This window comes from Raphanus sativus, chromosome 5, assembly GCF_000801105.2.
Source record: "Raphanus sativus cultivar WK10039 chromosome 5, ASM80110v3, whole genome shotgun sequence".
Classification (NCBI taxonomy): Eukaryota; Viridiplantae; Streptophyta; class Magnoliopsida; order Brassicales; family Brassicaceae; genus Raphanus; species Raphanus sativus.
Window position 1 is genome coordinate 13,197,244 of NC_079515.1, and position 5,790 is coordinate 13,203,033.

The window sequence follows — 5,790 nt, forward strand, 5'->3', positions numbered from 1 at the left end:
TTTCCGGAGCGAGCGAATGTGCTTCCTGGATCACAACTTTTCCCAGTCTTGGAGAGACCAGTATCTGTTCTTCAAAGCATCGGCACCTGATCACAAAGGTTTAGGAAGAATGCTACCTAGTGGGGCGGTCGAGTTTTTATGACGGAATCAATGCCTCATTTTTCCAATCAAACAAGAAGTGGGGGAGGACATTGATGATACTATGCGCCAGTGAACTTGGACAACAAACATTGGGTTGCTATTTGGATATCGATCCCTAAGAGCACATAGTCGTCTGGGACAGCATACCTTCATCTACCATACCAGAAGATGGGATGAGATAATGGAGCCTTTTCTCGAGATGGTCCCTTATCTGCTTGTTGAGTGCGGAGACCAGGAATGCAAATACGGGTTGGAGCGATACACATATGAGAGACTGCTGAAAGATGTACCCACGGCCAACAATGGTGATTGTGGCGTGTACGCTGTAAAGTACATTGAATGTCATGCTCTTGGGGTCCCCTTTAGCCCTAAAGACTTTGCTAGGTCCAATGCGAAGACTAATGAGATAATATGGTTGTGGTTATATGGACGGAGCTTGTTGATCAGCATTTGAAAGATAATGAGGATGGTGGTATGTTTGTGGGCATGTATGATTAGATACACAAATCTAACTTGTATAGATTTTCTAACTTGTAATAGATACACAAATCTATTTGTATATTTGAACTATTTGTATACACAAATTATTTGTATGTTTGTGGGCATGTTATGATTTATTTTGATTTTTCTAACTTGTATAGATTTTCTGAATGTATAGATTTTCTAACTTGTGTAAGGTTTTCCAGCTGGACGACTTACAAATAAGTCGTCTGGAAGGTTTTCCAGCTGGACGACTTACAAATAAGTCGTCTGGAAGGTTTGGACGACTTACAAATAAGGTAGTCTAAAAATAGTAGAAGGTAGTCTAAAAATAAAATACACTGGACGACTTCGTAAAAGGTCGTCTAAAAAAATACACTTGAAGGGATAGTAGAAGGTAGTCTAAAAATAAAACACACTGGACGACTTAGTAGAAGACTTAGTAGAAGGTTATCTGGTAGACGAAACACTGGACGACTTAGAAATTAGTCGTCTGGACGGGTAATCAAGACTGGACGACTTAAATTTAGGTCGTCTGGACAACTAGTCAACTGGTTGTGTACATTGTGGTTTCGTATGGCCAGTTTCCTTGCAGTTTGAGCATCTCCGTGCCCTGTGTTTCTTCCTGGGTTTGTGTCCTCTCATCCTAGATAGCTCCAACCAAGATTGCCATCTTGATTTCTTCTGTCTCCCCGGACCACGCTTTACGTTTGGAGGAAAGCATTCTCGTTCCTCAATATGTTGTGACACGATAGGATATATATTCTCTGAGTATCCTGCATACAGATGATTCTTTGAGTAAAGTGGACATACAAGTGTGTCGATATGCACACCAGCATGTGTTCCAGCTGCTATAGCATGAGAGCAAGGTATTTTCTCCACTCCATAGACACCACAATCACACTTTACATGTTCCAAATCAACCACACAGTCCATTTTGCCACCTTTGACAAAGAAACGCCATCCATCAATTGGTTCGACCGTCATCGTATCCGCTATCTCTGATCGAACAGCAAGCAAGTATTCAACACCCCGGCTATGTTCAGTTGGGAGACTCAAAGCATCTTGTCTCCTTTTCCAATACCATTTTCCTAACTTCTGCCTTATGAACTCCAGCAGGAACGGAATCGGAAATCCTCTTGCTCGCTTCAGTGCGGAATTAATAGATTCAGCGATGTTGCTTGTTTTTATGTTGAACCTGTTCCCCTTACAATAAACCCTTGACCATAGCCTGGCGTCGGCCTTCTCCAAATACGTTGCAAGTTCCGGGTTTGCACTCCGTATCTCAGCCATGTACCGGTCAAAATCGTAAACCGTGTGCGCATAAGCAGCCCCTTTCACCAAGTACATGAGATGTTTCCCTTTAAACTTTTTGACAATGTTATCTTGAAGGTGATAATAACATATTCCTCGGGTTGCCCAAGGAAACACCTTCTCACACGCACTTTTAATGGCCGCGTGCCGGTCAGAGACTATCACCAGAGGCTTGTCATGAGATATACAACTAGCCAATTTTGTGAAAAACCATTCCCAAGAAGGTTCATCTTCAGCATCCACGATCCCAAAAGCCAATGGGAATATCTGAAAATTGCCATCTTGTGCGGCTGCAACTAACATAACACCTCCATACTTTCCACTTAGGTGAGTTCCATCCACCACAATGACCCTTCTCTGATACTTAAAACCTTTGATAGAAGCTCCAAAAGAGAGAAATAGATACTTAAATCTTTTCTTAGAATCAAGTTCTATAGCCGTGATAGAATCAGGATTTGCAATGGAGATTTGCTCGAGATATGAAGGCAGACGCGAATACCCTTCTTCTGCTGATCCTCTCACCAATTTCTGTGCATATAACAGTGCTCTGTATGAAGTGGTGTAATCAAGCGTCATGCCAAACATGTTCTTCATTGCATCAGTGATATGCTGTGGAGTTATCCCATCAATGATCCCAACACGATCAATGAAAAGACTACCAACATACTTTGGAGTACAGTGTCTCCGCTGAGCGATTCGGTCTCCAATTGAGCATAAATGTTTTTCCACATACTTTGTTACCCAAAACGTGTTTGGCCCATGTTTCACACTCGCTCTGATCTTCCATCCACAACCGCTAACCCGACATATTGCCACAAGGAGAGTTTTTGTTGATTTGTATATTCTGAAAGAAAACCTACCCCTCACTGCTGTCAACCGCAGCTCTGAAAGCAGTGCATCCTTGCTAACAAAACTCTGGTTGACATAGATGCTGGTACAATCCGATTTTCCTCCTTCAATAGCATTTGTCTTAGCATATGTCTTTTCAATTTCTTCAAAACAAATATTATCATCATCTTCCTCGTCCTCATCTAGAACCTTTCCATAAAGACTGTAATCCCCACCATTCTGATCCGTTTCACCAACAATAGTGTTATCAGCATCCTCCTCCCCATTTTCCTCCTCCCCATTTTCCTCCTCCCCATCTTGATTTTCATCTTCAACAGACTCATTATCACCAACATCTTCAAAACATTCATCAGCTTCATCATTATCACCAACATCTTCTTCCCATTCACCAGCTTCATCATTATCACCAACATCTTCTTCCCATTCACCAGCTTCTTCTCTTTTCTCTGAAACCGTTTCCACCTTGCTGCGGCTTGATACACAAAGACATACTCTATGCGTTTTGAGTATCTCGAGCAAGTTTCGAACTTGTCTATCACTTGTAACATGAATGGGAGGACTGCCTGGAGTCATCATCATTTCTGCTGGTAATGAGTAGCTAATCTCCACAGTCACTGATCTCATGTCCAGGTTATAATCTTCTTGAGCCATTGCAACAAGTTCAGCATGTGTTGAATCTTCATTCAATAAAAACAATCTTGCTCCTTTGAGATCATCAACCACAAAATCCCAACGGAAATCTCTCAACAACCATTCTCCATACACTGCATGTAACTTAAAAATCATCTGCAAATATTCAAAATAAAACACATTAGTAAACATAGAGAAAATGAAGAAGTTCAATAAACATTATCGCAGACGACTTAGATTTAAGTCGTCCAGAAGACTTAAAGGTAAGTCGTCTAAAGAGGTCACTTTTGCAATTGAAAATTAAAAGGGACGACTTAATTCTAAGTCGTCCGGCTTTGTTTGTTAAAAAAAAAATTTCAGACGACTTATATATAAGTCGTCTACGAAAAACGGGCTAGTTTTGCATTTGACCGAATCGTGTCAGATCTTTGACTATTTCTGGACGACTTATAATTCAGTCGTCTCTGGAAAGTAAAAATTTCAATATTTTATTCAAACTAGACGACTTACGTGTAAGTCGTCCTAGGTTAGTTTTGTAATTGAAAAATAAAACTTGAAATTTAACTTTCTCCAGACGACTTAACTAAAAGTCGTCCAGCTAGACGACTTAATTTAAGGTCGTCCGGGATAAGCAAGGTTTGACCAGAAAATTGGGAAAAATTCTAGACGACTTTGCTTTCCCCGGACGACTTTAAATTAAGTCTTCTGACGGGACGACTTTATATTATGTCGTCTGGTAAAAGTTAAATTATGAAGTTTTATTTTCAACAAAAAAACAAACTAAAGACTAACCTAAGACGTAAGTCGTCTAGTTTAATAAAATATTGAAATTTTAACTTTTTCAGAGACGACTGAATTATAAGTCGTCCAGAAATAGTCAAAGATCTGACACGATTCGGTCAAATGCAAAACTAGCCTGTTTCTCGTAGACGACTTATATAAGTCGTCTGGAGTGTTTTTTTTTCAACAAACAAAGCTGGACGACTTAGTTTAAGTCGTCCGTTTGACCAGAAGACTCATCAGTAAGTCTTCTACATACAGATGACTTACTTGTAAGTTTTCTACGCGAACAGATTTTTGAAAAAAATTCAAATTCGTACCTTAAACTAGGTGAGATGACTTCGTTTGCACACAGGGTCTTCTCCAACCACCCAGAACCTCAAACGAAAGCAACCGTAAGTCAAAACGAAAGAAATATGGCTCTGTCAACCATCGCCCATATTTTGAATCAAAAGCTTCAGTTTTTTGGATGAATATGGAGAGAAAGTGAAAGAAATGTTGTTTTTAGTTCATAACAATTGAAACAGAGAGAGTGTAAAGACATTTACGTGCATTAAAGGGCATTAAAAGCTCCAAACATTTCGTACAAGGTTGTTCCCACTATTCATTGCAGTGGCAATATTGTAAATACTTGAAGAAAATGAGGTTGAGACAGTAAAGAAGCCATTTTCGAAAAACAAAAAAAAAAGGGTTAATGGCATTTTCGTAGATAAAATGCAGATGTGGGGTTAAAAACTCAAAAAAAAAAATGAGTCAAAAGAAAAGGTTAGTTTTCTATTTGACTTCAAGTTTTGAGTCATTTTTGCAATAAGCCCCTAAAATAATTGAGAACGGCTCAGTTATTTTCTTGGTATATTAGGTTGCATCTATTATTCTCATTTTAATTATAATTTTTTGGTTCTAATTAGATTAAAATCAAATATTTTTAATTGAATTTGTTCTATTTTATTCTCTCGGATTTGTATAATAAATTAATGAAATTTTGCACTTTCATATATGTTGATTGTAGAAGAAAACAAAGTATTAGTTTAAAAAAAAAAAAACAAAGTATTCATGCAACTGAAACTGTATTAGTAAATATATAATGTTTAGGAGTGTTTCCCAGATTTTATGGAATATATTTTTTTTTATAATAAATCCTTTGTATTAGTTCACTAGAATGTGATTTAATAGTTGTTGTTTTAGAACGTAGAGATTAAGTGTGTGACTGTTTTACGTGTTTCTCAACTACATAAAATAGACCTTGGGTTCATGATTAGAGATTTTAATAAAATAATACAATACAATAAAAAATAGGGAGGCAGACGAAGCTCTAATAGCTCGTACTTGCTTTTTAAATAGATGTTGAGTGACTGCAGAATGATAGAATCTTCAATTTTCTGGAAAAATGCTTTCCTGGGTTGGAAAGATAAATCGATCGATAGTCCGATGCAGTATAGATCGAGCATTATAGTCTGACAAATGTTGGTTCAATAGCAAGGAAATAAAGCAAGTTATTCTTGAGTGATAGAACTCATCAGATCTCCGAATGAAGCCAATATTATAGAGCACATCTCAAGTTGCCGCAGAGCTCTGAATCAATGGCGGAGGCAGAAT